This window comes from Neltuma alba, unplaced genomic scaffold (genome assembly GCF_004799145.2).
Source record: "Neltuma alba isolate B1F8T4 unplaced genomic scaffold, ASM479914v2 tig00011927_pilon, whole genome shotgun sequence".
In the NCBI taxonomy this organism is placed as follows: Eukaryota; Viridiplantae; Streptophyta; class Magnoliopsida; order Fabales; family Fabaceae; genus Neltuma; species Neltuma alba.
The window spans coordinates 435,960-452,975 of NW_021636517.1; the positions used below are offsets into that span (position 1 = coordinate 435,960).

The 17,016-nt window shown below is 34.0% G+C and overlaps 1 long non-coding RNA gene across 1 annotated transcript; it reads right to left on the reverse strand.

Annotated features, from left to right (window-relative positions):
* Positions 1-14,887: 14,887 nt before the first annotated feature.
* On the reverse strand, positions 14,888-16,101 carry LOC114719592 (uncharacterized). Its single transcript, XR_003737921.1, has 3 exons — positions 16,065-16,101; positions 15,356-15,462; positions 14,888-15,057 (listed from the first exon to the last, which is right to left on the reverse strand). It is a non-coding gene; the product is annotated as an uncharacterized LOC114719592 (long non-coding RNA).
* Positions 16,102-17,016: the final 915 nt, after the last annotated feature.

Consider the following 17,016-nt stretch of genomic DNA (forward strand, 5'->3'; position numbering starts at 1 on the left):
AAAAATAATTTTTGATGCAAAAAATAATTTTAATACAAGTATTTTGAAAATTTTTAATATGCAGTAAAATTTATTAATTTTGATTATATTATAAAATTTATAATTTTAATTCTTCATGGTATATAATAAAACTTAATTATTTAGGTTTTTTTTAAGTGGCTAGAAAATAAATGAATACATATTTTTTTCATCAAATAATAAAAACTGTATAAGTTTGAGAGATTATAGAAATCATTTAAATTTATAATTTAAAATTTTTAAGTAACAATTTTGTTAGAAACATTTATAACTTATTTAGTTAATTATATATTTACTTAAAGAATTAATCAAATTTCCATTCAAGGTTTTTATGTCTACATTAACAAAGTACTTAATTTTCTATCCTAATATGATAAAAATATTGAATAAATAACTATTTGAAAAAAAAGAAAAATAAAATCAAGGAAGGAAAAAAATCTTTTTATTCTTCAAAAAAATTTAATCAAAATTTAGGAATTTAGTATTATAATGATAAATTAGTAAATAAAAGGTATTTTAATACAAATTTTAATTTTGAAAAGTATTTTTTAGAATATTCTTAACAGAATTAACAATTTAGAATTAAGTGTATCCTTTTAAAATGGAGAGAAGAGGGCAAAATAGAAGGTATGTGAGAATATTTCAATCTAAAATTTAAAATTCAAAAGATGAAATGAAACAAGGTAATATTTTTTATTGCAGGGGTTGGTGCTACTATGGATTCACAAATCACATCGGGATATCGTAACTTTGGTTTTCGCTATAGTACTCATCGCATTAGGCACGGCCGGAGAAGAGCCAACTTTAAGAGATTTATTTGATTATCAACTGAGTGAAAAACTAAAGAAAAAAATGTACCGGAAAGAACGAAGGAGAAGAAAAGGAATCAGCACAAGGGAAAGAAAGATCAGATAAAAATGACAGCAGAACTACTAATCTTTGGTGGTCTGTCGCTTCTGTTATAGGTTCCGTTACAGCTTCCTTGTTCTTAGGCTCAGCTTCTTAGCCGGAAAAATTTGGATTGTCGTCCATTGTTATGGGAGCTACGTGTTTACTGTTTATCCTCGGCATTTTCTGCTTTTATCGCGAAGAGAAACCCTCAGAAAGCCCTCTCACTATCATTTACAGGGTCTTTAAGGCAGCCATTAAGAATCGCAAATTGTCATGCCCATCTTCAAAACAGGGTTATAACAATGAAGGTTCAGATGGTTTATCAGAAGATCTCTTTTATGAAAAAGAAAATGGCGAGGTTCCCTTGTTGCCACGTCATCCATCGTTTTTGTTGTTCTTAGACAGGGCTGCTATGATGAACAACTCTGATGGTGAAGAGAAAAGAAGAGGTTTGTACAGTCGTGCAAGTGAGAGACGTCAAGAACTTTTATCTTATTATTCCCTTGGGAATCACCCTCTTCGCATACAACTTGGTTTCTGCTTCTGGTAACACTTGCTTTGTTCTGCGAGCAAGCAACTTGAGTTCTTATTCCATTGGTGGTTTCGATGTTCCTATCATGGTTTTCTTTGCAATCAAATCTCTGGTTACTTTTGTGGTCCGAACAATCCAATCAAGATATAAGGTGGTGAGACCACTTTGGAGGGTGGGTGTTGGGATGTTTTGCTCAGTACTTTGCTGTATTGCAGCTTGGCAAGTGGAACGTCGTAGGCTGTCTCTGATTAGGTTTCTAAAAAAGCCAGACGATGAGATTCGCATAAGCATCATATGATCTTAACTCCACACTATTTCTTGCTAGGGCTAATGTAAGGATTTGCAGAGGGTGGGCTTGAGAACTTCTTGAGTGATCGTTTGTACTCTGAGTCAATGAAAAACTTTGTGGAACCCTGCATTGAAATGTTGCTGGGGATTGGGAAATTCTCCAGCATTCTATTTGCATTAGTATTTCATATATGGATCAAGGACGCCATAAACCGTAGTCGCCTGGATTAGTATTCTCTGCTGTGGGCATCACTCAGCTTCGTGTATTTTGGGATTTATATATTCTATGCCAAGTTCAAGTTCCAGAGAACCCCATTTGTATGTCCAATAGAAACCATCAAAGAGACTATTACTGAGAGGATGGATGAATTATTACAAGTCCATGTGGATATTAATCAATAGTTAGTTGTGTTCTCAGTTCAGCTGTAAATTAAAGTAGCTTGTAATGCAATATGTTTCTATTTGTTATAGCTAGCTGCTCATTTATTATTTACAGTGGTTTTGACGCTCTTTAATTTGTTGGGATGTGTAAGTCACATAGTGTAATTTATATAGAAGCTACGTGTGCACCTGAGTCAGTAGTGCGCGCGTATAGCTTATATCCTAATATTATTCTGCAAATAATATACACTCGCGGCACCGAATTCAAAAATGAGAAAGTGAACGAGAGGATTACCGGAGAGTGGAGAGTAGAGACTAGGGCACCGAATTCAAAAACGAGAAAGTGAGATTTAGATTTTAGTTTTTAGTTTTTCTGTTACGGGGCTAGGGGAGTTCTGAAGAAAGTTAGGAAGATATGAGGGGAGAAAACATGATCTATACGATATCGTTTTAAGCTATATTTTGGTTAATCGATTTTAACTGAATATTTTTTACAAACACCGAACCTGGCATCAATAACCGAAATAACTAAAAACAAAAATCAAAATAGGACCTAAAAGTCAAATTAACTGAACCCAAAAACACGGAATTGAGTTCTGTTTGATTCAATTTTCGGTTTCCGTTTCGGTTTCATTTTGGTCACTCTTGATGAGAGTCTGTGTGTGAGGGATCCCTTCGTACATGTGGCAATATGTCAGTGGGGCAAGGAGGAGGAGTAAAAATATACTACTTTCAATTCTTAATATAAGATCTAGATAACTAATTTGAAGAGATTAAGACAATTAGTTAAATCAGTTACTTGCAACAAATATGTGTTGACTTTCTTAAATTACCCTTATTCAACTATGTACATTGAAACTACATTTGGGTGGAAATATTTTACATTCAATAATAATATTTTTGATAACATATTATAAATTTGAAAGAACAAAGTGAATTGAGATTTTATAATTACGACACTCAACCACCTCTTATGCGTAGTTCCGGAGGTAGTGCATAATAAAAGTGGTCAAGCCCAGTCATTGAAGCTTAATACAGCCCCATGAAAATTAAATGAAATGCGACGCTAACTTTGTAACGTGTGAAGCTTTTTCCACAGACAGCATAATTATTTATTAATAATTAAGCTTTGTCTGCCATGTATGATGCATGGAGGCAGGCTAATGTGCTATGATTGGTTTTTCTTTCTCCTTTCTCATTTCTTACGTGATTGAGATGTTGTCCCCAAACTTGGTCTTGCCCAATTTATTTACACAGACTCCACTTCTAACTAATTACTCCCTCCATCCTATAGTTATAAACACATATTAACAAACTTTTTCTCATAAATTGTTAAAATTATGCTTGATAAAATTTAATTTATTACTTAAAAAGCTTTATAATTGATTAAGAAATTAAATAATATATAAAAAAGTATTACTTTAAGGGGTGTTCGGCAACCCTCAAAAGTGCTTTTCAGAAGCACTTTTCCGCAAAATAAAACAAACTCCTCTACATATTTACTCCGTAAACCGTAAAAACACTTTTAAAACTATGGTTTGGTTTAGCAACATGTTCCTTATGATAAAGGATGGCAAGAAGTAATTATTGGCCTGGTCTTCTTGGTAAACTTCGATCTCTTTTCATATGGAATATTGAGTTATATGGGGTTGACTGGGAAGCTTATTCTTGGTAAACTGCCTTATAAGAGTATGTGACTGCGATTAAGCCACCACATACGTGATCGATAGGGAAGTACATCACTTCGGTACTATCATTTTCATCATTTCAGGAGCCCACTACTCATGACTTGGTCTAGTGTAATTTATTTCCTACTTCCTTCCTATCATTAATATAAGACCCTGCAATCCCTTTAATTTCCGACTCGTCTCTTCATATTTACTGTGATGATGATCACTACTATCCTGAGAAAGCTCCGGAATGGGTTTGTCCTTTCCAAGTCCGTCATCTTCATCTTGGGTACCATTTTCTATGCCTCAACATCAAACTCTCGCCTGCTAATTAGCTTCTTTTGCTTTTGTTTTCATTCCACAATAACAGACTAACTCACTTCTTTGTTGTTCAGGTTTAGTTTTCAGCCAAGCATTGGTAAACATGGCCGTGGTGGACATTTTGGCGGACTTCCTTGGACATGAACACTATGATCTATTGCAAGTCATTATGCTCGGGAATTTCCTAGATGGATTATCATCTGTGTTAAAACTTTCTATGACACACATATCAGAGGCTTACATAGGTCGCTTCAAGGCCATTATGTTGTGCACCATTGCCTTCACCGGGGTTAGTTATCATAAACTTTCTTGCTCACAACTTTAAGGATATAAACCCATATTAAGGCTTTTTTTTTTTTTTTGTGTGGAAGGCTTCCAGATCATGAAAGGTTGTATTAGATAAGTTCATACTTTAAAGTTGTGATTATTTACTAATTGCTTACTTCTGGTCTTGAAATACAACATCAAATGATTAAGTGACTGTACATGAAATCAAACATCTTTCGAGTTGACTCACTTTTGGGGTGTGCGTGTGTGTATTTTTAAGAATTGCATGGAGTTAAAAATTATTATTGGGGATCACTCATTTTTATTAATTATTTTTATTAAAAGAGTAACCAAAATTAAGACTTTAAGAGATCAAGTAAAATAAGGTATTATTTTTAATTGCAGGGATTGGCGCTGCCATGGGTTCGCGAAGCAGATCCGAATATCGTTACTTTGATTTTCGCAATAGTACTCATTGCATTAGGCAAGGCCAGAAAAGAACCTACTTTAAGAGGGTCTTTTTATTATCAACTGAGATCATCAGAAGAGAGAGGTAGGTCGGATACAAATCACAGCGGAACTATTAATTTTGGTGGTATATTCTTTCCATGATCGGTTCCGTTATAGCCGTCATGTTCCTAGGCCGGAAAACTTGGTTAAAAGCTTTCAAAATTTCATCTTTGATCATGGGAGCTTCGTGTTTATTATTTATCCTGAGCAGTTTCTTGCATTATCCTGAAGAAAATCCCCCAGGAAGCCCTCTCACTACCATTTATAGGGTGTTTAAGGCAGCTATTAAGAAGCGCAGATTGTTGTACCACTACTAGGAAAAAGCCAATTAACATCGCTAAATAACAGCGATTAAGAAGAAGAACGCTGTGGGAAAAAAGACGGTAGTATTTTTGTAAATAAATTGTCTGACTGTTGATTTTCCACAGCGGTTATTAAGAAAACCGCAGTGGAAAGCATTTTTAATAGCAGTTTTCTTAATAACTGCTGTGGCAAGTTTTAAAATAACTGAAGATAGGGTTTAGTTTCGCTCATTTTCAGTTTCGTATTAGTGCCCCGTGGTCCCCCACTATCCCACCACCAACAAACTTCCATTACTAGCCATTCCCCAACCTTTTTCACTGTTTAAACTCCTCCATTTAGCTTGTGGTGTCTCTCTGCCATTGATCGGCCGTTTGAACGCCCAACTTTGCACCTTTGAATCGTCGTACTGAGTGAGTATCCTCTTCTTTTAATCTTTTCAATTTTTTTGGTTTTTTGGATGTTTTGACCATAAAAATCTGTTGTATTTCAAATGGGTTTGTTAGTTTTACATTGTGGTCTGCTTGCATTCTTGATTTTGTGTTTTTTATGTGATTGAGTTGTTGATTGGTGTCATTTGGTGTGAGAAAACCTCAATTCCTTCCTATATATAGTATTAGAAACATGTTTAAATGTTTGAAGTTGATTAGGTTTGAAGTTTTTGATTTTTTTTTAATAATTTTTTGGTATTTATTTCGAATTTTTGGTAATTTTTTTGTAATAAATTTGATAATTTAGTAATAAATAATCTGTTAATTGTTTTGTAAATTTTTTTTTGCCGTTATGAATTTTGATTGATGATAAAGTGTTGTTTAAAATTTCATTGCAGATAGATATTATTTGTGTTCCCGTTTTAAATTCTGAAGTTTTAGCTTTAATAATCTTTATTCATTAAATTGGTTTGAAATTGAATTCTTATTTTTGTTTTATTTGTTATATTTCTTCAAATTTATCCTGTCTTTAATTTGTTTGTTATATTGTTAAGTTGGTTTGGTTGATTGATTGATTTGTTTATTTTTTATACAAATTTAGGATTTGTTATAGGGAAAATTAGAATGGAGGACCTAAAGGGAATAATATTTTTATAGAAATTTACTTCTTTAAGTATATATGTGTTTTAATTTATTTTTACAAAAAACTAAATTTTATCTACAAATATATTTTTATTTATTTTTATAACTTTAGATTAGAAACAAGTGTTTTGAAAAAAAATTATATTAAATTAATTTAATATTTTTATAAAACTTTGTGCATGTTAAAATATGTTATGAAGAATAGTTTTAATTTTGATTAAAATAATTTCTGTTTAAATATTTTACAAAACTTATATATATTTGTTTGATTTTATATTTTTATCAACATTTTCACTCATTCACTAATTATACCAATTTTTAAGAAATGACTTGATCTAATTTTTAAAAGTAATTATATATTTCATTTTTTATTATAACATATTTAATATACTTATGGTCCTTTTAAATAATTACAATTTTAAAGATTCTTTCTAATAAATATAACTTTTTCTTGGTTCTTCACTCTAATTTTCCTTTTGTCATATATTTAAGGGAAAATTCTATCAAATTTTTTATTTGTAAAAAAGAGACATTCGCTTTAATTTATAATTAAGTGTTAGTCAATTTTAATTTGTTGACTAATATTTAATTATTTAATTATTTTAATATTTAAATTAAGGAGTTAGAATTGAGCTTGACAACTATGTTCATTGACTTTGTAGAACAATAGATCATAGTTGGATGAAAGCTAAAAGAATTAGCAAAGAATATGAGGATGAAGTTGAAAGATTTCTTCAGTTTGCTCAGAAAAATGGCCTTAGTCAAAGAGAAGGATTGTACTATTGTCCTTGTGTCAAATGCTTAAACAATAGTCGGAGGAGTATTTCTAAGATAAAAGAGTATCTTATCTGTGATGGGATAAATTTGACGTATACAAATTGGATATGGCATGGAGAAATTAGAAAGATTACGCTATTTGGAAAGGAGAAGGTTGTGAATGAAGACTTTGGTGATAGAATTTCGAATATGTTTTGTGACATAAGGTCTGAATCCTCTACACAGTTCTCTCCCACTTTTGAAACTTTGTATTGTGATGCAAAGACACCTTTATACCCAGGGTGTAAAGATGATTGCACAAGGTTGACAACTGTATTGAAATTGATGAACTTGAAGGCAAAACATGGTTGGATCGATGCTAGTTTCACGGAATTACTTGAACTACTGAGTGATATTCTTTTAAAGGGGAATTCACTTCCAAAATGAATGTATGAGGCAAAGAAAATTTTGTGTCTGATGGATTTGGAATATGAGAAGATATATGTGTGTCCTAATGACTGTATATTATTTAGAAATGAGTATGAATGGTTGAATAAGTGCCCTAAATGTGAGACTTTAAGATACAAAGTCAAGAAAGATGATGGTGATTATAATGAGATGACTGAAGGTTCTGTGGTATCTTCCAATAATACCATGATTTAAGTGTCTATTTGCTAATGTTACAAAAGCAAAGAACTTAAGATGGCATTTCGATGAGAAAATATGTGATGGAAAGCTTCGTCACCCAGCAAATTCTCTTCAATGAAAAACAAGAGATCAAAAATTTTCTCAATTTGGTAGTGAGCCAAGAAACCTTCAGCTAGGGCTGTGTATGGATGGAATTAATCCATATGGTAATCTTAGTAGCACACACAGTGCTTGGCTGGTGCTCCATGTAATTTACAACTTGCCTCCTTGGTTATATATGAAAAGAAAGTATATCATACTATCTTTGATGATCTCCAGGCCAAAACAACTGGGAAACGATATTGATGTGTATTTGGCACCTTTGATTGAGGATCTGAAGAAATTATGGGAGGAAGGTGTTGATGTGTTTGACACATATAAACAAGAGACCTTCAATTTACGTGCCATAATCTTCATCACGATAAATGATTTTCCAGCATATGAAAATTTGTCAGGATATAGTGTTAAGGGGCATAAAGCATGTCTTATATGCGAAAAAGGTACCTACTACATGCAACTTAAATAGCAAGAAAACGGTCTATCTTGGTCATAAAAGGTTTCTTAGTCAGCACCACTCTTACCGTAGGTTGAAGAAGGCATTTAACGGCTCATAAGAAATATCAAATGGCTCTAATACCATTAACTAGAGAAGAAGTTTGTCAACAGGTGAAGGGAATTAATATGGTTCGGTAAAAAGAAGAAGAAGACTGCCGGTGAGAGGAATATATGGAAAAAAAGATCTATCTTTTTTGATCTTCCATATTGGCAAAGTCCTGATGTCAGGCATAGTCTAGATATGATGCATGTGGAGAAGAATGTGTGTAAAAGCCTTGTTGGCACACTTTTACATATAAGTGAAAAGACTAAGGATGGAATCAATGCAAGATGAGATTTAGTCAAAATTAGAATAAGAAAACTCCTCCACTCACAAGAAAGAGATGGTAAGAAGGCTTGTTTACATCCAGCTGCACACATATTATCAAAAGAAGAGAAAAGAAGTTTCTGTGGTTTTGTTAATAGCATTAAGGTGCCACAAGATTATTCTTTTAATTTGAGCAAACTTGTTTCAATGCAAGATTTGAAGATAACAGGGATGAAGTCTCATGATTATCATGTGTTGATGCACTAATTACTTCCACTTGCTATTCGAGGCATTATGAAAACAGATCTAAGAAGTACTATTACAAGACTTTGTATTTTTTTTAGTGCCATTTGCAGCAAAGTCATTGATCCTGTTGAGTTAGATGAATTAAAAAATGAAGGTTTGTGATCCTCTCTCAATTGGAAATACACTTTCCTCCATTATTTTTTGACATTATGGTATACTTGATAGCTTATCTTGTGTGAGAGATAAGACTTTGCGGCCCTGTGTGTTTAAAGTAGATGTACCTGTTTAAGAGATACATAAAAATCCTAAAAAGGTACTCTAAGAATCCTTATCAGCCTGAGGCATCAATTATTGAGAGATATGTAGTTGAAGAGGCAGTTGAGTTTTGTAACACATATCTTGATGGGGTAAAGGCAGTTGGACTTTCTCAATCTCGACATAATCAGAGGAGAAGCAAAGAAACACGGGGTGTCATAGTGAGGTCTATATCAAGAGAAGTTGTAATGCAAGCACATCTATATATTTTAAACAACACGGATGAAATTTTGCCCTACTTGAATGCTGACAAGAATATGCTGAAGAACTTGAATCCAAGAAAGAATGATATGCAACTAGCTAATGAACATAATAAGTCATTTGTAGAGTGGTTTAAGCAAGAAGTATTAAAAGATGGCAATCCTTTTGAGACAATACGGAGGCTAGCTACAGGGCCTTATTTGAGGTTTTGTATTGGGGTGGATATGACATAAATGGTTATTCATTTTACATAAAAACACAAGATGATAAGAGTACTATACAGAACAGTGGAGTGATGGTAGTAGCCGAAGATGTGCATTTTACTAGTTCTAAAGATAGAAACCCAATGTTGGCAGCAATGTCCTATTATGGAATAATAGAAGAGATATGGGAAGTTAGTTATACCAAGTTTAAAGTTCTTGTCTTCAAATGTAAGTAGGTTAATAGTAATACTGTGCAAGTAGATAAAGAATTTGAATTTGTTTTGGTCAATCTTGAGAGGTTTGGATATGGAGATGAGCCATTTATCTTAGCAAGTCAAGCGAAACAAGTGTTTTATGTTCTTGATTTAGCAAAGAAGAAATTGTCTATCGTGCTTCAAGATAAGAGGCAAGGAGTTGGTGGAGATTATGGTGACTCAGAGTTTAATCTTGATGATATCCCGCTTTTCATAGCTACTCGACCTAAAACAATTGAATTAGATTTGGTAAATGATGACTATGCTGTTAGAGATGATTATTGTGAAGGAATTTGGGAGGATAATCATTGTAAAACCTAAATAAATTATTTGATGTTTTTTATTAAATTCATTTCATATCTATTATTATTGTTCATAATATGATGTTTTTTTGTTAAATATGCGTAATATTTTATATTAACATGATATTTTTTATTCTTACATTTATTAATTAGTTGTTCTCTGAACAAGAAATGGAAGGATCCGGTCAACAGGGTTCTGGCGATGAAAGGTCCTTTACTAGCTAGAGAAAGGATAGAGGGCCAATCCATATGAGACATTTAGCTTTATGTGATGAGACCACATAGCCTATGAAGATCACAGTGGAATTTGATAATGATTTGAAATCCATAGGAAAGATTGGGGCTCAATTTACTAGTTATGTAGGTTATGTCACATATAGTAAGATTGGGATTGACATTCCTAGCTGAAAGAAGGTGGACAAGGATTTGAAGCAAAACATTAGGAGGATATTTGGTGCATTACGAATTCTTTTTTCTATTTGTTTCAATTATAATTGCTTATTTACTTATAACCCTATGCTATTGTATTACAGCTAACATTTGATATTCCCGCCACTGAGCAAATGAAAGACTGTCTGTTTAAGCAACTTGATAAATGGTGAAGGGATTTTAAATCCACCCTTACAAAGCACTATATTTGTTGAAAAAGAAAGGGTGATTATCCTAAGGAACGATACCAGTTTATTAGCGACGACGCATGGGAGAGTTTTGTGAAGCAACGTGAAGACCCTGCATTTCAGGTTTGGTTTCTTCAAACTTAGTTTTTAATCAGTTCATATTTTATTTAACTAAACTAATTTTGTTGAATTTGTTTCATTGTCATAAGCATTGAGTCAGAAGAACAAGCAAATATCTCAGCACAATATGTACCCACATGCCATGTTTCGTGTAGGGTATGGAGGGTTAGAAAGAAGTATGATGGAGGAGCGGATGAAGAATGCACAAATGGCTGCTACTTCAGATCCTACTGGCTAGATTCTGTAACATCCTGAAATTATTTAGGTCTTAGAGTTAGTTAGTTAATATATATAAATCATCTTGATATCTTTGATGTTAGTTTGAAAAGCAATTTAACTAGGAAAAATAAATAATAATAATATCAAATAGACTAAAATTCAAATTTTGAATCTGTTATATGAATTTTGATAAAATATATGTTTATAATTATATGGATATAAAAGAGATTTGATAATGATAATGATAATGATAATAATGAAAATGAAATAGATTTAAAATGTTATGTGTTTTCAAATCCTTTGTATCCTGAAGTTAGTTTCTATAACATTTGAGTAACAAATATAAAATCCCAAGGATCAAGTAATGATATAGCAAGACAAGGTGAGTTTTTTTCAATTAGAAAAAAAAAAGAAGGGAAAATCTGTATATATATATCCCAACGGAAAAAAAATTAATTAACAATAAGAATAATAATTAAAAAAAAAGAGAGAGAGAATAGAGAAGAGACGGAAGCCCTACGTCAATCTCTTTTAAATACCCTCATCTCTTTTATACCTCATTTATTCTGCCGCAACACAAACCCAACTCCTGAGATATAATTTCATTCACATCATTCCTATTTTCTCTTCTTTGTCCACTGTAGCCTTGCCTTTGTTTGTCCTTTTCTTCAATCAACAGTCACCGGTTTCTTCCAGGTACAGAGCATATCTTATATTTAGATATAAGTTTCCCTCTTCCATGTATATATATATGTATATCCCGGTAGCCACTTGTTTGTTTTATAAAAGTTTTTCTTTCATGAGTAGGGAGATTCGGCAACACCCACAATGCACACCCTATCATACAACTATACACTTTAATGTTTAGTATGATCAAAAGTCTAGGCGTGCGATTATAATGTTACCGATATATATATATATATATGCCCGAACATGAACAAATCAAATAAACTACCAAATAGCAATAGGAGATGCTTTTGAATACACACACGTATATATAAGTGCTAGGAATTGGCAAAAATCCTTCGATTTTCTATTTGTAAGTTTTCCTTAAATTATTTATATCTATTCTCATGATAAGTTAAAATAAATAGATAATAGGAAAATGTGTAAACTAGATATTTGTATGTAATTTATGGGTAGAATGAACTAGTTAAGTTATAAATAGGTATGAACTTAAAAGGCCTCTTGATAGCTTTAAAGTAATATTTGAATTTTATAATATGTAAGTGACTTATGATCCTGAAAATTTAAGACTAAATTATGGGTGTGGAGTAGATTTGAAACTTAGATAGCTTTTAGGTAATCTTTAATAGCTCAAATTATAATTTAACTTGGTATTTGTGTAATTTTTGTAGACTCTCACTGAGAGCCTTATTGCTTGGAATTTTTTTTCGTTCCACTACTGAGGAGCAAAGGGAGTCAGGTAACTTGGGGTTTTTCTATGTGTGTGCAATCTTTATCCATCATAATTAAAATTGTATTGACTCTATCGACTTAATTATTGCAAATAAATAGATAAGACTAAAAAGGTGAAAGAATAAAATTGTATTATCTTCTATGTTATTTGAATTCTCCTTTAAGCCTGAATGTGTCTTGGATATTTTTGTGAAAAATTTATGGTAATTCGTTTTCTTTCAAGCATGCTTGCATATACTGGATTTGTTATACATTCATGACATGCATAGGCGGTTGGACTTGGGAGTTCATAATATTGATATATGTGACAAACTGTGACCACGTGGTTTGCCTCCACTTAGCGCAAAGTGGTTGGCCTTTTAGGGCCCCGTTCCTTAATACTTACCTGGCCAGGTTTGTAGAGGGGGAACGTGGGACAGTGACACCTCCTGGTTCTTTTAAGGAGGGGAGCTATAGTCTAGGCTTGGGCTCTGTATCTTTGGCCAGATACATCCTAAGTACTGGAGTAGCTTTGGTCAGTCCAGTGTGTGGGCCAGACCGTTTATAAGCCTATGGTTCCAGTCAACGGAATAAGGTTGGATGGAGCAATAAGGGTGGGAGCATCCATTGCATGTGAACATGGTATATTATTGAATTAGTACATATTTTGCTAATGATTATTTAAGCTATTGCAATATCTGTTCGCTTAGCCAATATGAAAATGTCTGGATAATGGTTGTATCTACATGGTTGAATTCTGGGTTACTGAGACGTTTGTGCTCACCCCAATTATTTAACATTTTTCCAGGTGATAATCCTTATAGGGAGCAAGGGAAGGTACTAGAGGAGTGAGCTAGTAGCTCTTACACTTCTCAAGTACATGCTGAATTAATTTGATTGTTTACTATTTGCCATGACCCTAGAACATCAAATCAGTATTTTGTTAATTCCTTGAATGGATAGATTTTAGCGTTTCATTTCAAGTTTTATCCACGGGTTATGTTATGTTAGACTTTGAGACTGCAAGCTTGGATATTTATGCTCGAATTAAATTATGGGTTTAATTGCTCATGTTTACTTGTGGTGATTAAGAGGCTGAGTCTTTCAGTGAACTTTATTATTGAGACCTTAAGATCAAACTAGTTTTTACATGGTGTTTTAAGTAGCTTAGAAAATAGGGTGTTACAGATTCCACCCATTGAGAGTCCTCCTCACCAAGAAAAATAGAAGGTAGCAAGGATTAAAAAGGGTCAATACATTACTCCAGAGTCTGCTACTGTTGCTGAGAGGATTGTAAGTAATACTTATACATTATGCTTCAAATTGCTTTTTTCAATTATCTTAAATTGAATTTGTTGCTTTAATGTTACAGGATACACTTGAGGAGCAATTATCCTAAGGTACGTTCGTCCCTCAGGGATGGATAGATATCTCAGCCACTGCCAGTTGAAAGGCTGACCATCCCGGCAGAGTTAGAGGGGCCTCTAAAGGGAGTGGTAGTAAAGAAGTTTTTGGCTTTGGTTCATGAAGAAGCACTAGATCATCCTTTGCTAACATGGTATCTAAAGAGGAGCTCAACCAGCGATTACATGAAGAAACTGAGAGAGTTCGAGCTGAACTCAATGAACAACACAAGGTGGAGATGCAAAAGATACTTGAGGAGTTCAACGCCAAGTTGGAAGACTTGTGGTGGTCCCTAAGAACCCCCTACAGCCGACACAATAGGCCTGCATGGAGAGAAACTCTTCAATGGATCTATAAACAAAGCCTGGCCCTGGTATTGGAGAGATGACTAGAAAGAACCAGAAGACTAGACAATGCTTACCCTAAATCCCTGTTCCTAAAAGTACCAGATGAAACATCCTACCTTTAACCCCTCAGAGTACGCATTTGTAAGCGTTATGGTTCAAGCAGATCAAAGTACAAGCCCGTGGATTAAAATTTTCAACATAATTACTCGGATTACTTTTCACTGCGTAAACTCCAGATTTCAGGTCCAACTTTGAAAAATCATAACTAATTCTACAAAAATCAGAATGGAGCGATTCCAATTTTCACTTAAAGCTCTTTCAATTTTCTACAAGGGAAAAATAACTTTCACAGCTCAAACCTTGCCAATTAGTACAGTTTATTCGTTAAATATTACTGTTCAAGTGGTCGAAACAGTACTTTACAGAAATCCTGTCTTGACTTTGAACAGCCATATCTCTTAGAATACACATCCATTTTTTGTGATTCACCACTTGTTTTAAAGCTTAGGATGTCTCCTGTATAGTCACCAAATTTCATGGCTAAATTCATTCATTTGGTCTGCCTCATCATTGGCACCAATTCGTGACTCATTTAGGGACATTCTATCCCTTCAACTTAATTCAATCTTTATAAACAATTTATTTCTCCACCTCTTGTCATGCTATAAATCCACATAATATCTCCATACATAACCTCAAACCATTTTACATATCATGAACATTTAATATCATCATTCCACATACATGGCATATCAAACATAAATTGATAAACTATGTTACATAACTTAACATGTTATAAGATCATAACACGTTCTTGACTTCTTCCATCAATCCTGCATTCCTCATCCTTGACTTTTCCTCCATGCCCTTTATACCTATTAGGGGTTGTTAAGGGAGGGTGAGATTCGGGAGAATCTCAGTAGCAAACACTACCCATAAGCATGCAAGACATAATGCAAATGCACGACATGTTATCATAACATCATCATAGGAATGCCATGGAAAGTAAGCTAAAGCATTTCATGCTTTCATAACATATTGCCAAGGCAAAACATAACATAAACTTACAAAAATAACTTTGCAACATTTTATCATAGCTTAGTCACATCATGGCAGCACAATCACATCATGCAAGCATACATATCAAGCACACAGTATAGGTAAGTTCACTACCTTGTAACATAGCTTCCCTCTTGCTTTCTGTTTGCTTCCCCTAGCCTTCCAAGTGTTTGAGCCTTCAGTTGACATAAACAAGACATCCCCTTGGATGTTCCAAGGTCCTAAACACATCAGCACATTACGCGAAACATCAATTAGGACCAAGTTATCAACCTATTCCACACTTGGCTCTTACTTGATCACACTTTGTTTCTAACTTCTCTAACATAAACCTTATCATTTCCCATCCTTAAGATCCATTTCTTGTCAACTAGGACCACTTTAGATGGCCTTAGATTCAAGAAGATCAAATCTGGAAATTTTGGTTTTCGAGTACTGTTCACGCAGCAATTCCAGAAATTTTGCTCAACTTTGAAAATTCATGATTAATTCTAGAAAAATCAAAACTGAGTGGTTCCAAGTCTCACTGAAAGCTTCTCAAGTTATCTTTAAAGGAAAAATAGTCTCAGGAACCAATTCAACGCCGAACAGTACCAGAATTGTACGGAACTCGAAACTCTTCCAAAAGTTCAACACTGTTTCCAGATTTCAAACCCTAACTTTGAAAAATCACCATAAATCGTACACATATCCAAATGGAGTGTTCTACCCATGGATTTAAAGCTTACAGAGTGTACTTTAAGCATGAAAAATTTCAGAATCAGATATGAGCAGCAACTAATTCGAAATAGGCATCAAATCAGATGCGACAGCCACCACATACCTTGATCTTGAAGCTTGAACTGGCTTGGAACCACTTGGCCTTTCTTTCTCCCTCTTCTTTCTCTCTCTAGGAACCATTTTGCAAGAGCTTCCCCATGGATTCCTTATGCTTGGACGAAATGGTAGGGGGAAGGGGGTATTTATAGAAAGCTAGAACAAATCCTGGCCGTCGGTTCCGATTCGATCTCGGCCATCCATTCTTTCTTCTTGAATAAGTAAGCTTCCTCTCCAAGAAATGTGACACGTGTCCAGGGTGATGTCATCTTGATGACATCATGCTTACATCATCAAGCCACATGTCTTTAATCCGGCGGCACACGTGTCTTGCATCCGACCTTACACGTGTCTTGCATTCAACCGTACACGTAATACCTTCTTTTCCCATCTAACCGTACACTTATCTCTTCCATATTCCTTCATCATTTTGGCATTAAAATAGGGAGGAAATTAATATAAAATTCGTGCAAAATACTACCCTTAGGCATTCCTCCACCTATTTTGCCATTCTGCACCGTATCGGGTACTTTTTTTGAGTCCTAACCTACCCGGTACCACTGGGACATGTTCTGACACCATTTTCTCATCTTAATTAAATACATATATGGCGCTATCTTAGAGGAGCATAGGTGAAAATAATTAGTTCCACTGACAGGCTACTTAACCTTACTGAGTCATGCAGTAGAGATTTTACTATAACGGATAGACAAAAGACTGTCTAAAATATTCCCATACTGCATTCTGATTTTTATGCTGTCCATAAATATCTTCTGGTGACTCAGCATGATGACTCGTAGGTGTCATGATTGCATTTGGTGACTCAGCATGATGACTCGTAGGTGTCATAATTACGCTTGACAACTCAGCATGCTGACTCAGCACCGTCATGATGGCCCTTAGATATTTTCTTTCTCTTTTCCCAGAAATATTATTAAATAATACTAATCGGGGTTACC